We start from the raw sequence: 10,724 nt of genomic DNA, 5'->3' as shown, positions 1-10,724 counted from the left end.
TAATTTTTGGTATGACTATATTCTATAATTGTTGATTGGTTAGATGAAGAACAAAGTTATAGAAAGAAAGAATAAAAAGAAGAATAGAGTGATTAACCCAATAAACACTGAGTGATTAGAGAGTAAACACAAAATCCAGTGAGGGTTCAATAGCTTATTAACATTTATCTCTGTTTAAATTATTAATTGTCTTGCAAAGTTTATAAAATGCTTTTCTCTCCCATTTTAATTGTAAAGGCACTTTATCACTATCTAAGGTTTGGCTATATATATACATGACTCCTTGAGAATGTGAATTAATTTAACTACATGCAAGCTTTATATACAAGTGAATAAAAATTAGAATTGCATGATGCATCATTCATCTAGGTAGTTGCATTTAGATTAGATTGCATTGCATGACATTCCACCATTTTAACCTTACTTTTTACCTTGGATTTAGCATGTGGACATGCTATTGTTTAAGTGTGGGGAGGTTGATAAACCCATATTTTATGATATATTTTGTGCTTAGTTTGAGTGATTTATTCAATGCTTCACCCACTTATTCATATTAATTGCATGGTTTTACTTTCCCTTCCTTATTATGTGATGTATGTGAAAAACATGTTTCCTATGCTTTAAAATTAATTATTTTAATTACTTTTATTTCCATTCGATGCCGTGATTAGTGTGTTGAGTTGTTTTAGATCTTCTAAGGCAGGAATGACTTAAAGGATGAAAAAGGAAACATACAAAAATGGAAGGAAAGCACAAAACGGAGTTTCTAAAGAAACTGGCATCTACACGATCGCATGGGCGACGCGGACGCATGCCAAGCGCGAATCAACAGCGACGCGGCCGCATGACTGACGCGACCGCGCGCCTTAAGCAAAACACATATGACGCGGCCGCATGACTGACGCGACCGCGTGACAAGAAAAGCTCCGAATGACGCGACCGCGTGACCCACACAGACGCGTCACAGAGGCCACGCACCAGAAATTGCAGAAAACGCTTCCAGCGATTTCTGAAGCCCTTTTTGGCCCAAATCCAAGTCCAGAAGGCATAGATTAGATATTATAAAGTGTGGGAATGCATCCATTCAAAGAGAGCTCGCCAATTTAGTTACTTCTCATGATTTAGATTTAGTTTTGAGAGAGGTTCTCTCCTCTCTCTCTTAGGATTTAGGATTTCTCTTAATTTTAGGAGTGACTCTCGATCCCAGGTTTAATGTTCCTTTACTTTAAGCTTCCCTTTTACTTTTATTCATTCCATTACTTTAGTTGGTTATTTACTTTTGCCATTTAATTTATGAATTCTTCTATGTTCCGGATTATTTGAATTAATGCTATTTGAGGTATTTCAGTTTATCATTGCTCTCTTTTATTTATGTCACCATTGCTTCCAATCTGAAGACATTTTTATTCCAGCAAATTTACTTTTTCCCCTTTTGGTCTTGGTTAAGAAAGCAGTAACTCAGGAGTTATCTTATCTCAACATAATTGATAACTGTTATCTTTGCTAATTGAACTGAACTTCAATAATCCCAACCTTTTCTTAGGAAATAAATAGGATTTGAAGATCAATCTAATTAGTCCCTTGACTTTCCTTTGCTTTAGCAAAGGTCAACTAAGTGGAATTAAGATTCAATCTTCTTTATTATTGAGAAGGGTAACTAATTTGGACTTCTAATTTCTCATCCATTGCAAAAAATTTGCTTTACAGTATTTATTTATTTTAATTGCTATTTAAATTATTTGTCATATTTGTTCCTCACTCTTGAAACCCCGAATTTACAATCTCCATAACCAATAATAAGAACATACTTCCCTGCAGTTCCTTGAGAAGACGACCCGAGGTTTGAATACTTCGGTTATCAATTTTTAAGGTGTTTGTTACTTGTGACAACTAAAACGTTTGTATGAAAGGACTTTTGTTGGTTTAGAAACTATACTTGCAACGAGGATTTATCCGCAAATTTCTAGACCACGCAAAAGTTCTCTCGTCAAATATTTTATTGAAAATAATTTGTAGAATTGATGAACAAATGGTATTTTCTGTATATAATTAGTGATGAATTTAATTTGGGTTTCAATTATTATGTCATTCCCAAATTTTATGTGAAATTATGAAACTACCCCTAGTTCAACACTAACCCTAAGTTTCAAAAATGAAACCCTAATTCCCTTCATCCTAGCAGCCGTAGCCTCACCTCCCTCAACACACAGTTTTTCCCCTTAACCCACGAAGAAAAGCAGCAGCAGCAAACCACACGGTTTCCCCTTCCTTCATGAACAAAGAAACAGAAGCAAAGAGGGAAAGGGAGACTGAGCTGCGGCGAAGAGGGGAAGGAGGAGTGTCGCCACCATGCTGCCGTCGCCTCGTCCAGCTGCCGCCATGGCGCACCGAAGGGAGAGAGAGAGATCGGGCAGAGAGAGGAGACCGAGGGAAAGGGAGAGGGAGCGCGCCGGGGAGAAGAAGAGGTATGGCTTGGTTGCCGTCCCTAGACGCCGTGGCCACCGTCGTTGCAGAGAAGCCACATTGCCACCGTCGCATCCTCGCCGCCAGCTTCGCCGGATCTGGCCGTCGAACCTGTCCTTGCCGCCGCCGTTGGAGTCGCGAGCAGGAGCGGAAGAAGAAGATGCGAGCTAAGGCTGAGGCAGAGGAGGCACCGTGCCTGGCAGCCGCCGTCCTGTCATCGCCGTCTACCTCAGTCTCTGTTGATCTACAACTCCGCGGTGCTTAGCTGGGGCTTCTGCTACTGTCGTCTGAGTTCTGTGGCCATCGGGACCACCGCCGACGCTTCTGGCCGCTTCTGTCGCCGGAAAAACCTCGCTGCCGTTGCCGGGAAAACTCTGCCGGTAAGGTCTTGTTAATGGATTCTGATTCTTTTGAATTTTGAGAATACCATAGTCACAGCTTGTTGCTGCAGCGGTCATCTGAGTCACGTGGAGGGAGAAAGAGCACTGGGTGTCGCCGCACCTGGCCTCTGCTGCCTTTGTCGCCGGAAACAGCCACCGAGTTCTCTGTTTTGGTAAGAATTTCTAAGTCGAAAGGCCTTTTGTCGCTGCTTTGTAAACTTATGCTGAGGCATTGCGGTGTTGTCCATCATAGGGTTGTGGATTCGTGCTTGCATTCTGTGCTCGGAGTTGCGGCTGCCTCGTTTTGTCATCCCAGTAGGTATTTATGTTTTGGAAAGCCTCGCGTTAGTATTTTGTTGTGTTCGGTTAATGAATATGAGTTTTGATAACGTGGGGTCGAGTCCTAATTATTGTACATTGCTATGGTTATTGCGAACGTGACTGGGAGCTAAGGTTTTGGTTGCCGTCAGTTCGGGTTGAGGCGGAAAGGACTCTGTAAGACGTTTAGGTTATGGAATTGCGTTTTGAGGTAGGGGCGCTTTCCAAAAACTATATTTTATATATTGGAATTATTACATATGGATACTGATGTGAATGAATGTGTATTTGGTGATTGTATCGGCCTTATGTATGGCTTGATTTGCCTTGGTTGGTTATGAACGTTTGTTGGTTGAATTGTTGTGTAGTTTTGTAAAACGAAATGCTTTTGAAGTTGATTCTTTTAAAACTTTGAGATCGAGTTTAATCCGTTGAGAATTGATTTGAGTTAATTTATTGAGAATGTGAAAAATAGAATACACTCTTGAATTCAGCCTGGCTTGCTTTAAATGATCTGGTTTTTGATGAATGATTGTTACCGAACCGTTTCTTTGAAACTTTAGAAATGAGTTTATTCGGCTGATAATGATTTGATTTTTGAAACGGTTTTCTTGAAATATGGTATTGAGATTAACTGTTGGATTTGGCTTGCCTTGAACTGATTTTGGATTTTGAGCTATTGAAAAGGATTTTTGGAACGGTTTAGTTGGGACCCAAACCGGGTGGCAAAGTCCAAGTTTTAGGGGGGGTGCTGCCGAAATTTCTATAAAATCCAAGTCTTTATTGAAATGTTGTCTGGAAAATGATGAGTTAAATACTTCTACTATTTTATTTGAATTATCGAGAAAAGGATGATTCATGCTTTCGAAATGAATTAGTAAAGAGGAAATTGTGATTTAGTCTTGCTTCTTAAGAAAGGCCTTGTATCTCTTTCAGGAGAAAGTTATTTAGATGAAACTTGTGTTTTAAAGCTGTTTGAATGTGAAAAGGGTTTATGCTTTTGAATTTGACTTGGGGGTTTCAATTAAAGAAGTTTCAATGACTTTGAAAGAACCTGAATGTCTATTGACAAGTTTCATTTTGAAATGTTTTGAGAAAGGTTTTAAGTACTCTTTGAATTCTGAATTTCTGCAAAACTAAAACAATTTTGAACAGTTGAAACGCTTTAGAATTTATCATGGGGTTAAATCTGGTTTTGCCTAAGTAAAGGAAACGGCTTTGAAAGAAGTAAATGACTACATGACTCGGTGAGGCTTAGACCCTATTTTATTACTCAAATCAGAAAGCCAATGTTTTAATGATTTTAAATGAATTTGGCGAAATGAGTTATGCTATCCTCCCCTAAGGACTTGGGACTCTGCCGAGGAACTTTTGTTACAAAAATCCCATTGTTGGATGGGTGATTTTGAATGTTTCAAAAGGAATCTTTAACTTTCTATGGTTTTGGAAGTTTTGGAAAGAGGAAGCCGAGAGTGGCTTGTTTTAAGAGGGGAATTTACCTTGAGTAAAAGTGGCTTATGAGTCTGAGATGATTTGAGAAATGAGATCTTTAAATCCAAGGCTGAAAAGAGTTGAAACTCGATTTCAAAGTGAAATGAATTGAGAAAAAATTATTTATGGCTTAAATGCCGATTTTATGAATTTAATGATGTTGAATGGTGGAAGTGCTGTTTTATTGTGAGCCGGAATGGCTGTGTATGATTTATGAATATTGGCTAGTTCTGGATTGAACCGTGAGCCGGAATGGCTGTGTATGATTATCAATATTGGCTGGTTCTGGATTGAATCGTGAGCCAGATGGCTGAGATGGATGTTGATCCATGGCTGAGAATGAATGCATATATGCTGAGATATTGATAATTGTGATTTTGCACTTCCACTATCTGAGATATGAGTTTCCCTGGGTAGTAGCAGTGGCTAGCCACCACGTGCTCCAGGTTGAGACTTGATACTCTGTTGACCTTATGTCGTAAGGGTGGCCGGGCACTGTGAAAGCCCCGGATGAGCTTGCCCCCGTGAATATTCACCAGTGAGGGTGATGGATAGGGATCATGATTATGATCACGATTATATTGAGTATAACTCGAGTTGGGGATGCATGACAGATGGACAGTCCAATGGTTTGCTACCAGGACTTGTCAGGTTGGCTTTATAACCGACAGATGATATCATCAACCACTAGGGACAGGCATGCATCATATGCATCTATGTGACATTGTTTGCGTGTGCATATTGTACTTGGTTTGCCTATGTGATTACTTGAGATTAACTACTACTTGTTCTACTTGCTGTAACTGTTTGTTTGTGCTTGAACTTCCTATCTGTGTTTGCAACTGGGACTCTGTTGGATTGTGGTGATTAGTTATTGGTTGGATTTGTTTGGGCCTAGGGCCGTGGTTGAAATAAGGTGACCCGATAGTTGATTTCGGTTTTGTGTTTCTGGTTTGGAATAAAATATGAAAGGCTATTTTGGCTCCGCATAAATAAACCGTTTTGAAAGGCTTTTGAGTTTTTGAGAATTGAACGGTTCTTCTTTCAAAAAAGGATTTCAGATTTCTCTTTTATTGTAAACCTTTGTTTTTGAAAAAGGGGCATAAGACGGTTATTAATCACTGGTACGGTTTATCTTCACGTATCCTATTACAGTAATTCCCAAAAAACTCTCTACTGAGAACCCTTTCGAGGATGATGTTCTCACCCCCCTTACATTTTTCCCCTTTCAGGATATTGGCGCAGAAGTCATGAAGAGTTTATTTAGTTGTTGTTGAGATGCTCTGTATTGTTTTAGTTATGGTTTATTGTACCCTCGCCTTTATCTTGATATATTCTGTAAGAGGGATAGGAACTGTATTGGATAATGCTTGTGATATTATCTATGTATATAAGTGTATATATGTATGTACTCTTTATGAGTTTTTGTAAGATGTATGGTATTTATGGATGCATATTATCGAACGAAAGTATTTTTGGGAGCGGTATTACGGTTTAATGTTTTTAAACAGGCTCATATTTTAGTATTAAATAGTATAAGAGTCGTCGTAATGTCCGAGCTATCAGAGTTGCGCAGCCGGAAGCGTGAGCTTTGGTAGTTAGGGTGTTACATTATAGTATCAGAGCAGTTCTTCCTGTAGAGCCTGAGGAATGGACCGACTATGCTTCAGTTGCAAACTTTGAGTATTTGTCATGTAATAGGTCTTATCGAATTACGAGAATTAGAGCTTTATGCACATGACGATCTATTGATTAACGCCGTTAGTCTTGCATTGCATAATTCTTGGTATTAAGTTTGGCCGGCTTAATACTAGTGAATTATGTATATGAAAGCTCTAATGGGTTATCATAGATGATATACGAGTTTTGAGTAAAGCGAATCGCGAGTTTTGGGAACATTGGAAACTATTTCTCGAGGCTATTCAGTTGTGAGTCTTGAATTCTGTTCGAGTCGACCTGTTCCTTCATGTCCTAACTTGAAGTTCTTGTTTGCTAATCCTTTTGAAAAGTAATTTGATTTTTTTCAACTCTATTCCTCTATTCACATGCCTTCTTGATTGATCTTAAGTGCATATGCTTGTTTGGAATCCTTGTTACATCTGTCTTTCTCTATTTGAGTTCTTCCTGATTCAAATATTCTTTGATATAGCTTTGAACTTGTCTTAATACGATGTGCCTTTTAACTCTGGATTCCGAGTTCGTTCTTAGAGAAATTGTTGATTCAGTGTTCCTCTTATTTGACAGTGAATTACAACCAATTTTGAGATTTTTATAAAAGTTGTTGTTGATTAGATATGTACTTATCTATATATGAAGCTTTGAAGATTTCTTATACAGTTTAATAACTATTTATCTATAATTCTTCGCCTGTACTTTTACTGGTTTACGGAACTGCACTTACTTTAAAAGTAAATTGACTTTCTAGTAATTTTACTATAGCTCCAGTGCACATCTTCATTTGATTATGTATTTGGGTATTTTCAGAATTTCGGAAAGAAATGGATTTTTCGCTTTTATTCCGGTTGAGTTTCGTTTGATAAGTTTCACTTAACTTATTTTGAATTGATTCTGGTTTAGCATACTACATGGCTTATGCCATTGTCATTCTTTTGAAAATGTTGGACTCATGGCTTTCTTCTTATGAGTGAACTCGCTCCTTCTTAAGCTTTTCATCTCTATGAATGTCATACGTGATTCTGTTTTTAATTATATATCTACCTTTTGGGAACACTACAATCAATCTCAACTTTCCTTTCTCTGGTGAATCTCATTCTTATATGAGTCAGTTTGATTCGTTTCAAAAATAGTGCATCGTTTATTCTCTCGTTGTCTTTATAAGAGTTTTTAGTCAAAGATTTATCCTTGGGAAATTACTAATGATTGGGTTGTATTTTCCTATGACTTTTGTATTCTTTTGAATCAATTGAAAGCTTGTTTGATGCCTTATGGCTAGTGGATCTTGTTTGAACTATCTTGATTTAAGATCCTTTCTAGTATGGCTTCACTCCTTTTTAGTACATCTTAAACTTCTTGAATGTTCTTCTGAGATGGTGATTTCAAGAACACTTTTGGAGTCTTGTTTTGAACTTTTAAAGAAGTTTTGAATTCCCTTTGAAAAAATACTAAATGGAAATTATTTTCTGTTGCTTGATTGAGATTGAAACCATTGTTCAATTTTGACGAAGTTAATTTAAAGTTGGCATACGCTATTTTAAATGAGCTTTTGAAAAGCTTCCTTGTTTAGTGGAAATCGGTTCGTTTGTAACGCACCACTTATTTCCTTTACCAAATTGTAAGCAAATTTTTACTTCGGAGTTTCTTTTCTAAAGAGAGTTTAACTTCCTCTTTCATACTTGCTATGAATGTTATACACGCTTGTTTGAATATGAACTTTGAGGATTTTTGAACAAGCATTTGATTACTTCCGAGTTTTTATGAACTGCTTTTGGTTAAGTTGTGCATCTAATTATCTTTCTAAAATATTTGAGGAAATATTTTAGCTCTTAGCCAAAGTTGTGTGCATTTTGTTTTTGGAACTCTACAAAATCTACTTTAACATGAAATTGTATTGAAGTAAAGTCACGTTTATGCTTTTGCTACTCTCTTGAAGAATGTTTGTTGCTTAACTTTTCTTCTAGACTGCAAAGTAATTTTTTTCGCAAATTTTCGACTTTTTCATGAACAATGTATTCGAAAGTATTTGTAATCGTGCTCTTGAGTTCTGTGAGCTTTGTCTTGGGTTTGATATTCTTTTCTGTAAACCTCCTACTTCTTCGACTCAACTTGAATTTGTTTCGAACTAAGGCGCTGGTTCTCTTCTTATTGATCTAATTGAATTTCCTTGATCTAAGGGTTATTTTTGGAGTTGTCAATCGATTTATTTCTAGCAAACTTCTTTGCTTGAGCACCCTTGTTTATCTGGAATTAGATACATTCTCTCAAATCTAAGAGTACTATCTTTGACATTTGACTCTCCTTTCTAGAATCTTGTATCCTTCTGAGTAGACTCGAGAATTGTTTGATATCACGTGCGACTTGTAGACGTAGTAACGCGATGCGTTAGTTCTTTAAGACGTGATATGTGTATACGGAAGTTGAAGCGGTAGGTGTGCAACGTTATGAGTTTTGGGTGTTTCGTTCCTTGTGAACGGGCTTGCAGTTGTCTGGCATATGATCGGATATAAGGATTATAAAGTGCTTGATGGAGTTAGAAAGTTGAAGCTTTGAGGTTGATATGAGATTAGTGTGCGGATGTTGAGCACGACGTTTTAATCCCATCCTGTTTTATAGTCTTTGATGCCTTGCTTTACTATCACATGATTGAACCTTGTCATCTTTTGCATTGAGCCTATCTTGCAACGTTGCTTTGCAATCACACTCCTACGTTTGTACCCTTATGCATACGACAATCCAAGTATTTGGAAACCGGATATATGTTTATATTTTGAGATATTTTTGCTTCTTCCTTAGATGTGTTCAAGGGTGAACTGTTATGAAATTTCTTTCGTTTTGTATCAATTTTCGAGGGCGAAAATTTTTATAAGGTGGGTAGAATGTAAGACCCAGAACTTTTGAAAAGTCTTATTATGATCAAGTCTTAAATCATATAGTTATTTATAGCCTTAATTTCAGAGATTATTTTATTAAAGATAATTAAGGCAAGTTGTGATTTATTGAATTTGAGACAAGTTATGATTTATTATCTAATTTTATAATTATTGGATTATTTCCTATATTCAAATTATAAATTTGGTAGTTGTGAAATAATAAGGATTTTATATGACTTGGATTAGATAAGTAATATTTTAAATATTAATATTGCTATTTTGGGAAAATAAAGGATTTAATTATATTATTTCTAATTATTGGATTTGAATATTTTATTGAAAATAATTTGTAGAATTGATGAGCAAATGGTATTTTCTGTATATAATTAGTGATGAATTTAATTTGGGTTTCAATTATTATGTCATTCCCAAATTTTATGTGAAATTATGAAACTACCCCTAGTTCAACACTAACCCTAAGTTTCAAAAATGAAACCCTAATTCCCTTCATCCTAGCAGCCGTAGCCTCACCTCCCTCAACACACAGTTTTTCCCCTTAACCCACGAAGAAAAGCAGCAGCAGCAAACCACACGGTTTCCCCTTCCTTCATGAACAAAGAAACAGAAGCAAAGAGGGAAAGGGAGACTGAGCTGCGGCGAAGAGGGGAAGGAGGAGTGTCGCCACCATGCTGCCGTCGCCTCGTCCAGCTGCCGCCATGGCGCACCGAAGGGAGAGAGAGAGATCGGGCAGAGAGAGGAGACCGAGGGAAAGGGAGAGGGAGCGCGCCGGGGAGAAGAAGAGGTATGGCTTGGTTGCCGTCCCTAGACGCCGTGGCCACCGTCGTTGCAGAGAAGCCACATTGCCACCGTCGCATCCTCGCCGCCAGCTTCGCCGGATCTGGCCGTCGAACCTGTCCTTGCCGCCGCCGTTGGAGTCGCGAGCAGGAGCGGAAGAAGAAGATGCGAGCTAAGGCTGAGGCAGAGGAGGCACCGTGCCTGGCAGCCGCCGTCCTGTCATCGCCGTCTACCTCAGTCTCTGTTGATCTACAACTCCGCGGTGCTTAGCTGGGGCTTCTGCTACTGTCGTCTGAGTTCTGTGGCCATCGGGACCACCGCCGACGCTTCTGGCCGCTTCTGTCGCCGGAAAAACCTCGCTGCCGTTGCCGGGAAAACTCTGCCGGTAAGGTCTTGTTAATGGATGCAGAAATCCACTTCCGGGCCTACTTGGTGTGTGCTTGGCCTGAGCATTGAAGCTTTCACATGTAGAGGTCTTTCTTGGAGTGAAACGCCAGTTTGTAACTTGTTTCTGGCATTTAACTCTGCTTTGCAACTTGTTTCTGGCCTTTAACGCCAGAATAGGGCAGAAAGCTGGCGTTAAACGCCAGTTTGCGTCATCTAAACTCGGGCAAAGTATGGACTATTATATATTTCTGGAAAGCCCTGGATGTCTACTTTGCAACGCAATTGAGAGCGCGCCAATTGGGTTTCTGTAGCTCTAGAAAACCCACTTCGAGTGCAGGGAGGT

The sequence above is a fragment of the Arachis ipaensis genome, chromosome B3, assembly GCF_059453495.1.
Source record: "Arachis ipaensis isolate K30076 ecotype BB chromosome B3, ASM5945349v1, whole genome shotgun sequence".
Taxonomy (NCBI): domain Eukaryota; kingdom Viridiplantae; phylum Streptophyta; class Magnoliopsida; order Fabales; family Fabaceae; genus Arachis; species Arachis ipaensis.
This window is presented reverse-complemented; position numbering follows the sequence as displayed.